This window comes from Vombatus ursinus, unplaced genomic scaffold (genome assembly GCF_900497805.2).
Source record: "Vombatus ursinus unplaced genomic scaffold, bare-nosed wombat genome assembly UNPS02014786.1, whole genome shotgun sequence".
Taxonomy (NCBI): domain Eukaryota; kingdom Metazoa; phylum Chordata; class Mammalia; order Diprotodontia; family Vombatidae; genus Vombatus; species Vombatus ursinus.
Genome location: NW_020954564.1, coordinates 3,591,088 through 3,611,285, shown reverse-complemented (window position 1 = coordinate 3,611,285; position 20,198 = coordinate 3,591,088). Strand labels below are relative to the sequence as shown.

Below are 20,198 nucleotides of genomic sequence, written 5' to 3'. Positions count from 1 at the left end.
GAAAGAGAAAGACAGAAGAGAGGAGGAGGAGAGAAAAGAGAAGAAAGAGAGAAGGAAGAGGAGGAAAAGGAATAGAGAAAGAGAAATACAGAGAGACAGAGATAGAGAAAGAGTGTACTACCATGTTTATAGTCATAAGATTACAGGATCATGAATTTAGAGCTGGAAGGGATTTTAGGGGTCATCTAGTCCAATGCATTCTTTACACAGATGAGGAAGCTAAGATCAAAAGAGGTTAATTGGCTAGCCATAGGTAGTCTCTGGCAAAAGCAGGATTTGAGCCCAGATCTTCTGATTCTTGATCCAGCTCAATTTTCCATTATTTGATACTGCCTCTGCTACCACACTACAATTCTAGAATCCTAGAGTGACCAGATAGTGGATAACCTTCTGCTACCTTAAAAATAAGGAAAATAAGGTCCAGAAATGTTTGGTCACCTGAAATTTCACACCCTTCTAAATTCTTACATCGTCCATGTCTTTATCTCATCCTTAAAAGGTTCATTTAGCCTTCAAGATGAACTCCAACTTGATCAGAAATTGTTGACCCTAGGTAAAGTAACACTACCTTTGTTGTTGTTCTCAAACACTTCAAGGGATGGTGTCTGGCTGAGCTAGAAATTCTGCTCATTTCTCTGCTCCTTCTTTTGTTTCCAAACTTCCCTCCTTACACATCAGTCTTTGGGGTCAGTTATTTAAGAACATAGCATTAAAAACAACAAGGTACCTTGGAAATGATCAAGTCAAATCCTTTCATTTTTTCCCCCTACATTTCCCTACATTGAATGATTCCTTCACTTCAGCTCCTTCACAGCCAAACCAGGAGGCAGAGACTGTTTAAGTTTCTCTGCCTTCTCTTTGTCTGTGATGACCAGTGTATACAGGTATCTGCTGCAGCGAACCTTAAACCTCACATTATCCTTGTTTTTCATGATCTTAACAGATTTGACATCTTTTCGCCTGGCTGTCAGCAGAAAGTCTTTTATTTCCTTGATTTTTCGGGGCATGGTTGCGCCAGCGGCAGGACGAGGGGCAGCGTGCAGCCTGAGAGGTCGCACCACGGCAGAGGTACTCACAAGCAAATCCTTTCATTTTACAGCTGAGAAAATAGATTCTAAGTATTTAAGTGACTTGCCCAAAGGCACACGTATTTGTAAGCAGCACAGCTGGGAATCAAACCCTGGTTGTCTGGTTTCAAATCCAGGGTTTTTTTCAAACCCCATTACACCATGCTACCAATGATAACTCTCTTGATCAAGTCTCATTTACCAACATTCCTGTTTAAAGTCATGGACAGCTATAGAATTCCTATTACTCTCAAGAATGACAGAAAGCATCCTCCTACATGTTTTTCTCTTCACTTCAGTTTTGTGACACCCTGGGGTGTCTCTGATCTCAAACATGTTGCAAAATCCACAAAACCAAATTCATTGTCATTCAAACTAATTAACAGGTAAGTCAGATTTTGAAATGTGTCCCATGTAACATATTTAAGGACAGGAAGGGGTGGGGGTAGGGGTGGATCAAAAAATTGAATAAATTAAATGGTGCTGAGATTCTAAGAAAGGTGAGAATCCACATTGATGATGAAGAAAATACAGCTGAGAAAAAAGAAAGACAACTTCTTGTAAATACCATAGTATTTTCCCCTTGGGTAGATACAACCTGTTTTTCCTTTTAAGCAGCTGTACTACCCAGGCACAAAGGAGTGAGCTTAGGTGAAAAAATGTCATGGCAGCCTTGATTCAAATTGTCCTTATCCCTGGCCCAGGGCCAGACCCCCTGCATTTGAGTACTCATGTCATTTTCCTCCTAGGTATGCACATAGTTACAATCAAAGCAGAGGTTACTTGGTGTCACATCTGTTCATACTTTCTGTGGCCATTGGAAAATTGTTGACTTTATTTTCCAAACGGGACCCTTTTTGAGAAATTCCGGATACAGGATGGACAAGAGCAAAGCCTGGTGTCTTTATTCAACAGAAAACATTTTAGCTTCAGCTTTTTGAAAATATCTTTTGGCCTATTCACTCAGACTCTAACTATCCCCTTGACCCTTTCCGGGTTTAGGATTTCAGAAACTTTAGGATACTGCATCTGCTTTTTTAAACAGGAGGAAAAAGAAATCTGTGTGTATAGTTCAAATATTTGTGCATTCATATGTGCATATGAATATTATATATGGGTATCTGTGCTCATCAATGTGCGCATAATGGATATGTGAACATCCATACATGTAAATAAGTGTGTACATTAATATATGTTAATATGCACATCAATGTTGGTATGTGTTTATATGTGTGTATTTATTGGCTTTATACACCTCATTGGTTTCATGAGCTTGTCAATGGAGGCATTCTATCTATTGTTGCAAATGACTAACACAGAACTCTGACATAGAATTCTGTTCTATGACAACATAATTGTGTGCATGTATTCATGCATGTTTACATGTCTAGGAATGTGTATACATGTGTGTATATATGTATATACATATATATGTATATATATATATATATATTAGCAAAAGCATGTCCACATTTCTGTGGTGTTTATGAGATTTTGTGCATCACTCTAAAACAAACTGCAATAAAAAAATTAAAGAATATTTTGTTGATGTCTTTTATCTTTATATCAGTCACTTCCCACCTACTCTTCTGGTTGAAACATTCTTGTGTAACACACAAAGGTAAATAAATAAACAAAAACATCCAATACAGAGAATGTTTCTGACTATGTATGTCATATTTTGTCTTTATGGTTCCCCTCTTGTCTGCCATTAGGAAAGAGTATCTCTATCTTTTCCAGTATGTTCTTTGTTTTTATTTTCCATTGATGAGTTATTCCTTTTAGAAATCTATTACATTGTTATAATCATGTACAGTATTTATGTAATTTTTATTTTATTTTACTTATTTCAATTAATAGACATCTTGAGTCTATCACTTCTCTGTCAGGGCTCAAAATGTAGAATAAGATATATTTTTGGACATGGTCAATGTGAGGATTAGTTGTTCTTCACTATGCATGTTTGTTACAGTGTTTTGTTTTTGTTTTCAATTTTGTGGGAGAGCTGTGAGGGAGAGAGAATTGATGTCTTGGTCCTCGAATAGGGATTGGTCATTGCATTGATCAGAATTCTGAAGTTTTTCAAAGTTGTTTGCTTTTATAATATTGTTATTTTATATAAGTTCTTCTCCTGATTCAGCTCACTTTACATACATTCATGCAAGTCTTCTCAGTTTTTTTATGAAACCATTCTTCATTATTTTCTCATGGCACAGAAGTATTCTGTCATATTCCTATATCATAATTTGTTCAGCTATTCATCAGTTCTTTGCCACCACAAAAAGAACTGCTACAGATATTTTTGTACATATGGCTTCTAACACAGTTTGGAATTTCCCAATCTTCTAGTAATATAATTAAAAGATTTTCTCCTATCAAAGATCTTCTATTAGAAAGTAAAAGTACTGGAAAGCTAAGTAGCACAGTGGCTAAAGCACTGGCCCTGGAGTCAGAAGGACCTGAGATCAGATCCAGCCTCAGATACATAATACTCACTAGCTGTGTGACTCTGGGCAAGTCACTAAACCCTGATTGCCTCACAAAGAAAAGAATAGGAAGTAATATTACTTTTTGAAAGCTTGCTATTCTTATTCTCCTCTATCAATTAATGGACTTTTTTTTTAAAAGAGGTTGATTGTCCAGGGCTGGAATAAGTAATATAATATAATATGATATGATATGATACGATGCTATATGATATGATGCGATGCAATACGATCCGATGCAATATGATACGATACGATATGATAGGACATAGTACGGTATGGCACAGTATGGCATGGCATAGCATAGCGTAGCATAAGGTAACAATGTAACATAGCACAATACAATATAATACAATATAATATAATACAATAATATGTGTGTTATAACTGACATAGATGAAAACTAAGAATTCCATGCAACATAAGGGAAAAATAAATAAGTAATTGAATAAAATGTTTGCATATCAATGTTTGGTACACTAGAAAGAGAACCAGAGTTAGAAGACCTGTGTTTGAACCCAGTCTCTACTACTTAAAATTTTTATGGGCCTCATTTGCCTCATCTGTAAAGATAAGGGATTTGATTTATTGGTCTCTTGATCTATTCCAGATTTTAATCCTACAAATTTTGGATTGTTTTCTTATTTCCCCTTAAGTTATTTACATATGTATGTATATATATATACATATATATATATATATATACTCACACAAATATATACACATATATGTGCAAGATATGTATACTCATATATACATTTATACATATATAAATACACTCATATACACATATGTGCGCATATTAATATACAGGTTATCAACAAATTCAGTGCAGTTTTAAGTTTTATTAGCTTAAAATATCCAGGCCCTGTCCTAGGTGCTAAGAATACAAACACAAACACAAAACAGCCTCTACCTTCAAGAGGCTTATGTTTTTCCTTGGGTCAACAATATGTATATAGTAAATTAAATACAAAACATGTACATAGTAATTTCTGGCAACTGACAACTTGGACCATCCCCAGAATAAACTTCTCGTAGGAGGTGGTACTTGAACTGAATTTTGGAAGAAAAAAAATGGATTCTGGGAGGCAGAAATAAATAAAGGGGGCATTTTTGGCATGTGCAAACAACCAGTGCATAGAAAGAGGAGGAGGGATGAATGCTTTGTATGGCAAAGGCAAACAATCTGTTTTGCAGGAACATAAAATGTGTGAAACAGAATAATGTGCACCAATTCTGGAAAGACATGCTGAGGCTAGATACAGAAGGGCTTTCAAGGATAGCAGAGTTTCTAGAGCAAGATAGTAACAGAATCAGACTTATGATCGATGAACAAAAATTAGATTGCTATATGGAATATGGATTGGAAAAAGGAATGACTTGAAGAAGGTGAACAAATTAAATGGCATTTTCATAGTCTAAACAAAAGTTAATGATGGTCTAAATTGCAGTGGTGGCTATGGAAACAGAAATGGAGAAAAGTCAGATGGAAAACTCTCCTCTTCAATCCCCTCCTCCACAACATTTTCTCCAACGTCTTCATTGCTCAAACCAGAGGTTTCCTTAAAAATAAAGTATTGGCAGCAAACCATCTTTAACACCCCCATCCCTAACTCTGGAACCATGAATCATGACAAAGTCAGTGCAGTGCATACTCCCCTTTCACAAGGGAGTATGTCAGTCAATTATTACTGCACTTACCATCCTGTAACTGGATACTAGGGGCAGCTAGGTGGTACAGTGGCTAAAGTGCTGGGCCTGAAATCAGGAAGAATTATCTTTCTGAGATCAAATCTGGCCTTAAATATTCACTCTGCCCTCAAGGAGCTTGCATTCAAATGCGGGAAATAGTACATATAGATGAGTGTAGTGTCTAGTTTGTTGTTGTTGTTTAGTCATTGAAGTCGTGTCCAACTCTTTGTGAACACATTTGGGGTTTTCTTGGCAAAGATACTAGAATAGTTTTCTACTTCCTTCTCCATATCATTTTATAGATGAGGAGCTGAAGTAACCAGGGTTAAGTGACTTGCCCAGGATCTCATAAGGAGGTAGTAAAACATTTTAAAAATCACCTAGTCCTGTGGCATCAACCTCAAATAGAAACAATCTTAGAAAACTTAGAAAACTACAAATGAACAATACCTATGTTGGTTTGATTTTTTTAAAAATTTATTTTGTTAAATGTTTCCCAATTACCTTTTAATCTGTTTCCCTCAGAGAGTTTGACATCTTTGATAGTCAAACACTTTGATCTTTCTAATGAGGAAACAGCCTAGGAGAGGTTAAGTGACTTGCCCAACCTCATATGGCAAGTAAAAAGCAAAGATTCTAAGCGAAGATGATTAACTCTGACTCTTGCACTCTATCAGCATGACTGAGCCTAAGAGTAGATTCCAATCCTTGTACAGACATCCCTGACATCTTTTGGGCTGTCCCATGACAAGCACCAGATTTCCTCTTGTCCTCTAAGAGCTGCCATGCTTATTTCACTTCATGAAGGAAACACAATGCATTAATAAGAAAGAAATTGTAATTTTATTACCGAAGACAAGCTTGGCTGGAAACAAGTGATACCTCATCATATTTTGCCACCTGGTTGTGACATTTGATTAAAACACAGTGCAAAATATTCATTAATTGGGCCAGTTACTCAGGCATTTTTATGTCCCGCAGCAATTCATGTGAAAACAAATTGCTTTTAGTGAAGTAAGACACTAACTACTGAACAAAAAATGACTGGAAAGAGGGCTATAAAGCAGCACTGATTGAGCATTCTGAATCAGATATAAGCTATGATATGTGTGCTAGGAAGCTGAAAAATCAAAGCAAGATAAGAGGTAGGAATTCGCTGTTTGCTCTAGAGTTCTGTGGATTTTAACAACCTTAAACTCATTCATGTGGGGATTTCCAGTGATCCTTGAGTATCACCTTTGAACCTTCAGTGCCTTTGTCTGGGGTCTGGAGTCAGTGCCTATTCTATTTCTTGCTTCATTTTCTTGCGTGAAAAACCCAAATCATAACCACGAAGGAATTGGGCTAGATGACCTCTTAGGTCCCTTCTATGTCTACAGCTATGATCCTGTGCTCTTGTTTAGTGACTTTACCAAGGAACACTTAGTGAGCTGAGGCAGGAAGGTTAAGTTTAGACTTTACACAGGTGAGCAGTTTTAGTGGTCATATGGTGCCTTACATAGGGGCTATAACATAGTAGCCAACTGAAAAATGTTTGGTGAACATCATTGAGTTGAATAAAGCAAATTGTAAGTATCTGAAAGACTGCCATATTTTTTTTGGTAACCATTTGTCAGAGGCAGCTCTAATGCTAGTACTCTTAGTTCAGGTTCAATGTTAGGATGAAATGAGACACTCACAAATCACTGAATGGCTAAGCAAAGGAAGTTGATTTGGCCCTAACACAACAAGGATACAATGGCACTTAGCTTCTCTGGAAGTGGCCTAGCTTATGTACATTTGTAAATGTGTCTGGTCATCAGTATAGAATGTGATAAAGGACATAATTACCCCCATCATCTTTAGAAATACACACAACTTTTTATGGGACTTCAGGTGACATGAAAGCTGCATCCAGGAAACTGAGACCAATTAGGCCCCAGGGAGAGCTTTGTCTCTTTTAAGGAAAGCTAATCATTGTCAAAGGAGGGGATGAGGAGGGGCCTTGGCCCAGCCTGGGTTGGGGGAAGAGAGTGAGCTGTATCAGGGAAATGTTGACAAATACTAATCCTATCACACCATAGAGAATAGATATAGAATTGGTGGGTAGTTATAGAAAGGAAGATAACTCAATCAAAAGAAAAACTTCTTAAAGAATTAGACTTACCTAAAATGGAAAGAACTATCTGAATGAGTAGTGATCTTATCATCACTGAGTATACAAGAAGGGGCTAGAAGATCTTGTAGAAGGGATTCATGCTTTAGTGAGTGGTCAGGATAGATGACAATGTTGTCATTGCTCTTGGTGATGACAATGTTGATGATGATGATGATGATGATGATGATGATGATGATGATGATGATAACGATGATACAGTTTTTACATTTATGAAATGCTTTCCTCATAATATCTCCAAGAGGTAGGTAGCAAAAATATCATGTTCTTCATATCACAATTGAGGAGACTGAAACTTAAGATGGTTGATGAGGCAGCTACCTAGCTGAACTCTCCCAACATTCCCCTCTAAATTTTAACTTTAAAATAACACCTCAAATCAAATTTTGGCATGGCAAGGCCAACAAAAGGTTATGGTTAGACATTTTTCTGGCCTAAGAAAACATAAGAGGTCAGCAGGAGAAGTCTGTGACACCAGGGTGGTGGCCTGTCTAGATCCCATGCACATGGTGGCAGCAACAGTGGCTGCAGTGCAGCGGAAGTGTTGGGAGCTTTTAGCCCAGAGACAATAAGAGGGTTGGACAACTGGTCAGAAAGAGATTAGAGGGGACCCTTTGCTGACACTGAGGACAACTGGCAGTAATTGGCAATTTAATCACCCCATATACAGTTCTAGATCACAGTTACAGGGTGGAGAGGAGTGTTGGTGGTCAGATACAAGCAAGAAGGGGCTGTGGTTACAGTTCTAAGGCAAAGAGGAGCATGAGCACTTGCAACTGCAGGGGACCAGGGCTGTTCCTTGGTAAAGACCAGAGTGTAGACCAGTAGAATAGTAGCCATACTCTCCCAGGATCACAACACCTTGGGAGCACCAAAAATTTGCAAAGCCTCAGAACTACCCTCAGAAAATACCAGTGCAAAAAAGAGTCTGAACCTTGGCATACTACTTTCCCACCCTCATGTGAACAGAACCTTGTCAGAATACTTTCCCACCCCTATGTGAGCGGAGCCCAATTTTAACATAAAATTCAAAGAACAAGAAATAGGTTGGAAAATGAGCAAACAACAACTAAAAATAATTTGACCATAAAAAGCTACTACAGTGCCAAGGAAGACCAAAACATAAGCTCAGAAGAAAACAATAGTGTGGAAACAGCTACAAACAAGGTCTGAAATTTTAAAAAAATGTTAATTGAACCCAAGGTCAACAAGAATTCCTGGAAGAGTTAATGAAATAAGAGTGGTAGACAGGGGAAAAAAATTGGAAAAGAAGTGAGAATGATGCAAGAAAATTATGAAAAGAGAATTAAGAGACACAAAAATACTGAAGATAAAAAACCAGGATTAGCCTAATGGAAAAAGAGACAAAAAATCATTAATGAAAAGAACTCCTTTAAAAGCAGAATAAGACAAATGGAAAAGGAGATACAAAAATCCATGGAAAAAAAGAAGTTTTTAAACATTAGAATTGGGCAAGTGGAAACTAATGGCTCCATTAGACATCAAGAAACAATAAAACAAAGTCCAAAGAATGGAAGAAAAAAAGAAGAAAATGTGGAACATGTCATCAGAAAAAAATAACTAACCTGGAAAATAGATTGAGTCAAGATAATTTAAGAATGTGTGGACTACCTGGAAGCTACAAGCAAAGGAAGAGCCCTGACTTCATATTTCAAGAAATTGTTAAGAAAGACTGCCTTCAATACCTTAGCTCTAGGGGGAAAAATAGAAGTTAAAAGAATCCACCAATCAACTCCTGAAAGACATCCCAAAAATGAAAACTCCCAAGAATATTTTAGTTAAATTCCAGAGCTCCCAGGTCAAAGAGAAAATACTTCAAGCATCCAGAAAGAATATGATGGAGACACAGTAAGGATCACACAAAATTTAGTGGCTGCTATGTTAAAGGAGTGGAGGTCTTGGAATATGATATTCCAGAAGGCAAAGGAGCTAGGATTATAAAGAAGAATTACCCGCCCAGCAAAACTAAGTATAATTCTTCAGGGGAAAATGGATATTTAATGAAATAAAGGACTTCTAAGCATTCCTGATGAAAAGACCACAGCTGAATGAAAAAATCTGACATTCAAACACAGGATTAAAGAGTAGCAAAAAAGGCAAACTTGAAAGAATAATCATAAAGGACTCAAGAAAGACAAACTGTTTGTATTCCTGTATGAGAAGATGATAAATGTAACTTCTAAGAACTTTATTATTATCAGGGCAATTAAAAGAAGTTTACATAGATAGAGGTAATGGTTGTAAATCGACTGTGTTCAAATGATCCCCCAAAAAGAAGGGGTGAGAAAGAGGGATACACTGGGAGAGGCAGAATGGGGAATTTTTTTTCTCATAAAAGAGATGTGCAAGGAAGAGCTTTTACACTGAAGGTAAAAATGGGTGTGGGTGTCAGGCAATGCTTGAACCTCATTCTCATTGGAATTGTTTAAAAGAAGGAAGAATATATACACACACTCAGTTGTGTATAAAACTGTTACTTACCAAATAGGGAAATAGGAAGGAAAGGGGAAAAGAGAAAGGAGGTGGATGATAAATGCAATGTAGGATTAAGGAAAGTAATGGTTAGAAGTAAAACAGACTTGAGGAAGGACAGGATAAAAAGAGGGAGAAGAAGAAGAAAGAGAAGAAAATGGAATAGAGAGAAATATACTTGGCCAGGGCTACAAACCTTTGATGATCTCTGAGATTCCTTCTAGCGCTATGATTCTATGATTTTGTGACCTAATGAAACACTTTCAAATTAGCTCATGGTGACTTTTATGGATGAGATACAGGCAGTAAGATAAGTTAGGGACAACCCTCTACACCATGAGGGTCAGGGCTGTATCCTTCAAAGGCTTTAAAAGAATTAATTCAGTGTTTGTAGTTGCTAACATTGTGACTATTTCAAATGGGACTATCACTTGCAAGAAAGATTGGACTTATTCTATATGACTCAAAAGGGCAAAATCAATAACTACAGGGAAAAGTTAGAGGAAGGCATTTTTCACTCAAATCAAGAAAAACTTTTGAACAATTTGATATATTGGAAAATGGAAAAGATTGCCTTGTGAGGTAATTCTCCAACACAAGGAAGCATTCGAGTAGAGGATGAATGACTACCTGCCAGAGATACTGCTTAGTGAATCTATAGAAGGCATCTGTAGTTGGAATTGATGATCTCTGAGGTCATTTATTGCTTTGTATTTATTATTCTCAAGAATAATAAAATCAAACCTAAGAGCAACAAAAGCAGAATAAGAACAGTATTTACAATCATTACAATGTTACTGAAAGCAGTCCTGAAATGCAGCTGAACTCAAATGAATTTTAATCACCAATCCTTATCCTAGAGAACAGATAAGGAAACATATTTCTCTCCTTTGATAGAAAGGTGGAAGATCACAGGTTCAGAACAGCGCATATGTGGTTAGATAGAGTGGCTTCAGCAATGAGTTTTGCTAATCTATTTTTCATTATTCCAAGGGAGGCTTCCATGGGAATAGAGTCCATATCTGGAAACAACTGATGTAAAACAAACAAACAGAAGAAGTCATGTAAGTGCAGCCTGGGTGAGGGATAATATAGCAAGGTCCAACCTTGTCAACTTCGTTTTGGTAAGCAAAAAAAAAAACAAAACCCAAAAAACATACATACAACATTCAGACAAACAAACGGGATAGTCCTTTAAATATTTGCAGACAACTGTTATTCCTCTCTTAAATCTTCTTTTTCCCCAAGCTGAATACATGCTTTTCCATCATCCAATCGTCATATAACAATTCTGATACTCCTTGCTATCCTGGTTGTCCTTCTTTGGATCTGCACTAACTTGGCAATCATGGTGCCTAGAAATGAACACAATGTTCAATACATGAACTGATCAGGGCCAAGGACAGTGGGCCTACCACCCCTCTTTATGTACACACTTTGTTCTACTAATATATCCTAAATCATAGTTATTTCTCTCATTTAATTAAATTGCATATTAGGCTTATACTGGATCCATTTGTCTTGCATAAGTACATTCTCTCTGTGCAAAAGCTGGTTGACAGAGCATCTTAAAGCATGCTGATGCTATTTGTGAATTCAGAAAATGTACCAAGTTTATGATGGATATTCTCTTTTTGTTCCTCTGCATTGGAGAAAGAACACATACATGGTATGGATTTATGCATGATTTGACAATTGCTTCACTAAATGACCCTTAGTCAAATCAATATAGAAATTTTACTTAAGTTTCAGAAATAGAATTGTCATTGTTGATAATCCAACCAGAGCCCCTAATATTTTAGTGCTAATGCACATTGCAATAGCAACTTATGTCAGAATGCCCTCACCCTAAAAGGCAAGAGAAAAGTGTAAGATGGCTTCAGGAAAAATTAGATAAGCAGGACTGAATGCTATTTATGTATGCTATTCTTTATCCTGAAATGTCTTTTTTTCCCTTCTCCTGTTGACTATCTATCCATTATATAAAGCCAAATTCAAATTTCCTTTGCTCTGTGGAACTATCTCTGATTTCTATGATAAATGGGTGACAAATTCTCATCTCAGATCTCATATAATACTTTTTTTATGCCTCTGTGATACATATATCATATGAGACTATATAGTATTACTGATTACATTGATATTTTATCTCTTCATAGATAGAAGATAGAAGCAGCTAGGTGATACAGTAGACAGAGTGCTAAATCTGATGCCATAAGAGACCTGAATTCAAATTTGACTCAGCCACCTATTTGTTGTGTGACTCTTGTGCAAATCATTTAATCTTGGTCTGCCTCAGTTTCATTGTTTTACCATGGAGATAATAAAAGTAACTCTTATGTCATAGCATTGTTGTAAGGGTCAAAATGAGTTAATACTTGCCCTTTGCAAACCTTAAAGACTGATATAAATACTAGGAATAATGATGAATAATAATAATAACAATAATTTATAAGTTCCAGGAAGGGGACTATTATCTAAACTTTGTATCTTCCTCAGATCCAAGAATGATGCTCTGCATATGTAGCTGCTCAGTAAATATTTTTCTGAATTAATAAATGACCACATGTATTTGGTTAAAGGCTGCCATTATCTCACAAGATTATATATAAGGACTTGGAAATCATCACTATGTGTAAAATGAATTCACAATCCATCCTGGATCATTTTGTAACAGTGGACCCAAGGAGTTCCTTGTTATAGAAAATGTCCAGATAATCTAGGAGCTATTGACCTCTAACCCCTGAAAATTAAGGACATGCCTGGACATTTTTGATATGCCATTATAGATTAGTCAATTTATTTAAATCCTTTGTCAACAATTTTGTATGATTTCTTAGAGCTACTCCAGGTCCATAGCATCCTGACCCACTAAATAGAAAAGAATTTTTATCTGTTGGTCCTAAAATTATCTACACCAAACTTGAAGGAAACCTCATCGTTCTTATAGTCTGGGTACTGTGGAAAACCTTTATATTCAACCAATCTTTCTCCTCAGTGACTTCCCTAACCCTTCCCTTCCCTGTTATCCCAGGTGAAAGTGATTTTTCTCCCCTTAAATTTTTCCTAATACTTGATTTGGTTCCTTTGCACTTATCTCATTCTCCATTATAGTAATTTGGATACTTGTCTTCCCCACTCCATTTCTTTACTCCCTCACCCCCTACTACTGGATTTTAGAGCAGGGCTTGTGTTTTACTGGTTTCTATATCCCCAAGACTTCCATAAATGTTTGTGATTAAATTTGCTATACTATTCAGCTTTATAGCATTTTAACCTTTTTAGCTCCACAACTTTGTTTCACTGACCAGCATTACCCAATCCCAGAGGCAGTTGCAACTTTCAAAGACCAGTCAGACAGGAAGTATTCTTAATGAGCTTTTCCAATGAAAAGAATTCAACCATGTGCATTTAAATTGTTCTTATAAACATGGCTTTGGACTTTGTGGATGGAAGTAAGTAGAGAGGTGACATGCATGAAAACACAGAGGATCTGTGATTTCCTCAGCATGGGAAAATGCCAGTGTGGAAACTTCCTCTGTTACCTCACATCCCAAATTATGTCCTAGGGTGTTGCTTGAGGCCCAGGTCAAACAACTCGTAAATGTCAGTGGAGGGGATTTGAAACCAGCTATTCCTGATTCCAAGTTCAGCATTCTGTTCACCAGGCCAAGCAGCCTCTGAAGTGAGGGAATTTAGGCAATACATTCTAAGTAAAAGAATGGATGCAATGGACAACATGGAGGTGGTAAACATATCACTGAAAATGAGGGTACTTGAAAAACTGAAATATAGTTTTGTATTTGTATAGTATTTTACTTCAAAAAGAGCTTTGAAATCTATTCTTTCATTTGGTCCCCACAACAGGAAGATCAGAGGTTATTATTATTTTCATGCTGCTAATGAACAAACTAAGCATAAGGAAGGAGGAATGACTTGTCAAAGTCCATGCATCTAATTAATAGAAGATTTAGAATTAGAACCTAGCTCTCCTACATCCTAATCCAGGGCTTTTTCCATGATACTAAACTATGTTAGTGAATAATGGGGCATTTTTTCAACCCCATTGCCATGCTACAATTTTTCTGACTCATAATGCCAGTTATTTAACATGAAATCATTTCATAGTCTCTCCAAGAGATAAGTGGTCAAAGAATATGAACAAATAGTTGTCAAAAGATTTTCAAATTGTTAATAATCACATGAAAGAATGTTTTAAATCACTAATAATTACAGAACTGTAATCAAAAAATAATATTGAGGTTTCCTTTCATACACTGTAAATTCACAAAGCTGACAAAAAAATTGGAATAGCCAATGTTGGTGGGGCTATAGGGAAATAGGCACACTAGCATAGTGTTTGTAGAGCTATGAATGAGCATAACCATTTTGGAAAGCACTCTACAATTATGAAAATGAAATTACTAAAATATCCACACCTTTTGACTCAAAGATTCTGCTACCAGGTTTATACCACAAGGAGGCTATAGATAAGATGAAAATTCCCACATATAGATTTAAAATAGAAAAAACTTTTTTTTTTGTGATGTCAAGGAATTAGAAGCAAAGTACATTGGTGAATGACTAAACAAATTGTGGCACATGGATGTAATGGAATCTTACTGTTCTGTAAGAAATGATATGTGTGATGAATACAGAGAAGCATGGAAAAATCCATGTGACAGTTACTGATACAGAGTGAAATAAGCAGAACCATGAGATGTATATAGTGGCCATGGCAATGTAAATAGAAATAACAATTACACATATATCAAAAGTGTGGGATTTAAAAATAAAGGCAGAAGGATGACTTGAAAGAAGAGATTTGAGGCGACACTCTCACCTCACATCTTTGCAGAGGTGGAAAGTACATAAGAATTGTACATTGCTCTTATTTTTCCAACTTTTTCAATGTATTGTTCAGTCATGCTGATTTTTCCTCTTTTTTTCTCTTTTTCTGTCTTTAAAAATATTATTTATTAAATGGAATGTCTCTGTGGGAGGGGGAGTGGAAGGATACTAGAGAAAACTATGGTGATGTAAAAAATACATAAATAAAAGTTTATTAAAAATTCAACTCTATGTAAGCTTACCAGGAAAATACTCAGTTTGCATAGTAGCCTATCCCCTGTGGCTATGAATCATTATTTGAGTTGGCATGTTTTATATGTGGGGAGCATCAATAAGTCCCATTCTATGCCTTTGGCACCTCCTATGCCAAATATTCCAGAGTGCTGAAATTAACTGTCCACTTAATATTGGTATGGAGGGGAGAGCAGAGAGGGGAAAAAAAAACATGCCAAACAGCTAAAATGTCATTCTCAAGATGTTTAGGATCATATGATTTACTGCTGGATTGGTGGGGGAAAGGTAGTCAAGGATCATGTAGTTTAAACACTTCATTTTACAAAGGAGAAAACTGAGTGCAATAGATGTCAAATGACTTATCTTAGGTCACAAGGTGTTAAAAGACAATTGATGTTATTTAGCAAACAGGACAAAATCAAGTGAGCATCTATATAAAAATTTTAGTGCATAGTTTAGGAGGTAGTAGGGCTTTGGCTCAAAGTATTCAGATTTATGGAGATTTATCACACCATTTAGAGACAGCATTTGGTTAAGACTTTGTAAACTAGAATGAGTTGAGAGCATATTGAGAGTCCCTTCACAAACCACTTAATTAGCTATCTGAACTTTTGTATTAATTTTCCCTCTAGATAAACCTATCAAGTAGGGAGGCAACATGGCTCATAGAAATAGAGCTGGTTTTTGAGTCAGAATATTTGGGCTTGAATCCTAGCTTTTGTTTGTTCTCTTTGTGGCTTTGGTCAAGTCACTAAATTTTTATGGTCCTCAGTTTCCTCACCAGTACTAGAAAGGAGTTGACTATATGACCAATAATGTACCTTCCATATTTAAATTTATGATGTCATCTACATCAACATATAGAACCAAAACTTGGACCCCTCATTAATTAAAAGTTTGAATTACATCACCCTTTGTGTCTTGTATGTAATAGACAATAAATGTGTTAGTTGGCTCTTTTCAGCCATTTTTACTCTAATAGAACAAGACTACTTCCCCAGGACCTAACAACCCAATTTCTTTTCTATGAATAGGGTGGCATGTAGAATAGAAAGAATACTGGATTTGTAGTCATAAGAATATGGGTTTAGACCTGGAAGAGATCTTAGATGTCATCTAGTTTACCACCCCAATTTTTCAGACAATGAAATTAAGGTCCAAAGTCAATGAATGACACCAAGTCATGCATGTAGAAAATCACAGAGTCAAGATTTGAATCCATGTGCCCTGACTCCAAACCTAGAGCTCTTTCCATTGCCTGGTGTGAAGTCACAAGACCTGTGTCTTTACCACTTACTACTCATGCAACCTTTGCCAATCTCCTATCTTTAGGCCTCTATTTTCTCCCCTGTGAAGTAAGAGAATTGGACTAGATGGTCCTTTTCAGTTCTAGATCTTCTTCTCCATTTCTGAAATTCATCAGAAAGTGTCCAAGTTATTTCACCTCCTTGTTCAGGTAACTTAAAGTACCAAAGGGGATTTCTTTTTCTTTGGGGTTTTGAATTGTCCAGTTTGATGGGCTCAGTTGATCAAATTAACCATATAATGATCAAATAATCTTATTTAGTAGTGTGATGAAGTATGGTTAAAAGTGAAGAAGAAAGAGGGAGTTAATTAAAGAAACCATTGTGGATATATAAGATGATCATTAATAATAATGATAATCAGTGACATTTACATAGTAGTTTAACATTTGTTATATACTTCCACATTATTTTACTTGGGCCTCACAATAATCCTGTGAGGTAAGTAGTACAAATACTGGTGTTTTAGCACCACTTTATAGAAGTTGAGAGATATTAAATGACTTGTCTACAATTACACAGCTAACAAATGTCAGAGGAAGGATTTGAACACAATTCTTCCTAATTTTAAATCCAGCATTATATCCATTGCACTATGTCTACTCTCTAAACAACTTAGAATTTTAAAAAAAATGCTTATAGGAGACAGAAGCCAGGGCAGGTAATGAAAGATGAATATAAAAGCATGGCATGGCCCTGTATGAAGAGTTTCAGGTTCAGACATGGTTCCTAGGAATTAAAACATACCTTTCTCCTACAACTAGAGATATGACGGATTAACTATGGAATGATTCCTATACTGTGAGATATGGCTGCTTCCCTATTTTGATAAACATTTCCTCCCCTTGCCACCATCACTTAATATCCTTTTCTACTTTGAGGTTTACTCTATCTGACTGTATTTCTCTATCCAGATCCATGTAGTGGTGATGAATGACTTCCCTCCCATAGCATTTTGCCTCCTTTCTTAAGAAGTTCAATATCTGACTATGACAACCCCTATCCACATACTGAAATACTTCAGCATACATGTAGATATTTCATTTTCAACATTTACTTCCACAAGATTTTGAGTTTCAAATTTTCACCCCATCTCACCCCTCCCCTCACCCCAAGATGGCATGCATTCTAGATACCCCTTCCCCTAATCTGCCTTCCCTTCTATCTCTCCCCCCCTTCTCTTATCCCCTTCCCCTTCAATTTTCCTGTAGGGTAGGATGGATTTCTGTACCCCATTTCCTGTATTTCTTATTTTCCAGTTGCATGTGAAAACATATTTTTAAACACATGGTTTTAAAACTTTGGGTTCCAAATTTTCTCCCTTCCTCCCTCCCCACCCACCCTCATTGATAAGGCAAGCAACTAAATACAGCTTATATATGTGCAGTTATGCAAAACACTTCCATAGTAGACATGCTGTGAAAAACTATTTCCCTTAATCCTATCCCACCCACCCATTTATTTTATTCTTTCTTTTTACCCTGTCCCTCCTCAGAAGTATTTGCTTCTGATTACTCCCTTTCCCAAACTGCCCTCCTCTCTATCATTCCCCTACTCTCTCGTCCCCTTCCGCCCTTATTTTCCTGTAGGGTAAGACAGATTTCCCCACCCAATTGAGTGTGTATGTTATTCCCTCCTTAAGTCATATCCTATGAGAATAAGATTCACTCATTCCCTCTCACCTTCCCCCATTTCCGCTCCACTGTAAGAGTCTTTTCTTTTCTGTTTTTTTTTTTTGTGGGATAATTTACCTCATTCTACCTCTCCCTTTCTCCTTCTCCTAGTATATTCCTCTCTCATCCCTTAATTTTATTCTCCAGATATGACTCCTTCATTTTCAACTCACCCTGTGCCCTCTATCTATATCTATATATACATACATATAATTTTTTCCCCTCCAACTACCCTAATACTGACAAAGGTCTCATGAGTTACAAATATCATCTTTCCCTGCAGGAATGTAAATAGTTCAACCTTAAGAAGTCTCTTATGATTTTCTCTTTCCTGTTTACCTCTTCATGTTCCACTTGAGTCTTGTATTTGAAAATCAAATTTTCTATTCAACTCTGGTCTTTTCATCAAGAATGCTTGAAAGTCCTCTATTTCACTGAATGACCATTTTTTCCCCAGAATTATACTCAGTTTTGCTGGGTAGGTGATTCTTGGTTGTAATCCTATCTCCTTTGCCTTCCGGAATATTATATTCCATGTCCTGCAGTCCCTTAATGTAGAAGTGGCTAAATCTTGTGTTATCCTGATTGTGTTTCCACAATACTTGAATTGATTCTTTCTGGCTGCTTGTAATATTTTCTCCTTGACCTGGGAACTCTGGAATTTGGCTACAACATTCCTAGGAGTTTTCCTTTGGGGATCTCTTTAAGGAGGAGATCGGTGGATTCTTTCAATTTCTATTTTGCCCCCTGGTTCTAAAATATCAGGACAGTTTTCCTGGATAATTTCTTGAAAGATGATGTCTAGGCTCTTTTTTTGATCATGGCTTTCAGATAGTCCAATAATTTTAAAATTATCTCTCCTGGACCTATTTTCCAGGTCAGTTGTTTTTCCAATGAGATATTTCACATTGTTTTCTAATTTTTCATTCTTTTGGATTTGTTTTACAGTGTCTTGATTTTTCATAAAGTCACTAGCTTCCAATTGCTCTATTCTAATTTTTAAGGAAGTATTTTCTTCATTAATCTTTTGGACTTCCTTTTCCATTTGGCCAATTTTGCTTTTTAGGGCATTCTTCTCCTCATTGGCTTTTTGGACCACTTTTGCCATTTGGGTTAGGCTATTTTTTAAGGTGTTATTTTCTTCAGTATTTTTTTGGGTCTTCTTTAGCAAGCTGTTGACTTGTTTTTCATGATTTTCTTGCAAAACTCTCAGTTTTTCCTCTACTTCTCTTACTTGCTTCTCTAAATCCCTTTTGAGCTCTTCCAAGGCCTGGGACTGATTCATATTTTTCTTGGGGGCTTTGGATGTAGGAGCTTTGGTTTTGTTGTCTTCTTCTGGTTGTATGTTTTGATCTTCTTTGTCACCAAAGTAAGATAATATAGTCTGACTCTTTTTGCGCTGCTTACTTATGATCCCAGCCAAGTACTTGAATTTTAAACTCTTTGTTAAGGTAAAAGTCTGCTTCTGTCCCAAGCTTTGGGGGTTTGTACAGCTGTTTTCAGAGGTACTTCTAGGGACCTGTAAATTTTCAGTTCTTCCAAGGTGGTATGATAAGGGGCGAGGTGTTTTCTCTCCACCACCACAACAAGCTCCACTGCACCGGCATTCCTCCTTGCCCCAGGACTGCCCCTCAGCACTGTGACCCAGATCCAAGCACTGGTAAAGCAAGAAATTCCTGCCTCAGCTCTGGCAAAGAGATTCCTGCAATCCCCCTCTGATCGGTCACTCAATTCCCCCTCAGTCTGTGGGCCAGAAGCTCAGGAAAAAGCCTTGGCCCAGGGCCACGTTCAAGACTTGTGGCTGAGACCTAGCTCCTCTCTCACTGCAGTCACAGACTTTTCCCACTGACCTTCTAATTTGTCTTTGGCATTCAGGTGTTGAGAAGTCTGGAAACCACCACAGCTGCCTGCAATTCAGCCCTCTGAGGCCTGCTCCAGAGTCGCTGTGGCCTGTGAGCCCACACTGCACTGCGCTCCTCTCCCTGCCCGGCGCGATATACCTTTCCGATCAACCATCCAGGCTGTCTTTGGCTGGAAATTTGTTTCACTCTGTCTTTTTGTGGGTTCTGCTGCTTTAGAATTTGTTTAGAGCCATTTTTTTAGGTATTTGGAGGGCTTTGGGAGAGAGCTCAAGACAGTCACTGCTTTCCCTCCGCCATCTTGGCTCCGCCCCCCTGCTCTTCTTTACATGTTGATATTTCCTCAAACACCCTACGTTACTAGTTCATCAAACTCTTCAA

At 37.0% G+C, this 20,198-nt stretch overlaps 1 pseudogene; it reads right to left on the bottom strand.

Annotated features, from left to right (window-relative positions):
• Positions 1–794: 794 nt before the first annotated feature.
• Positions 795–1,007, bottom strand: LOC114047376 (annotated as a pseudogene).
• Between the last annotated feature and the right edge of the window lie 19,191 nt (positions 1,008–20,198).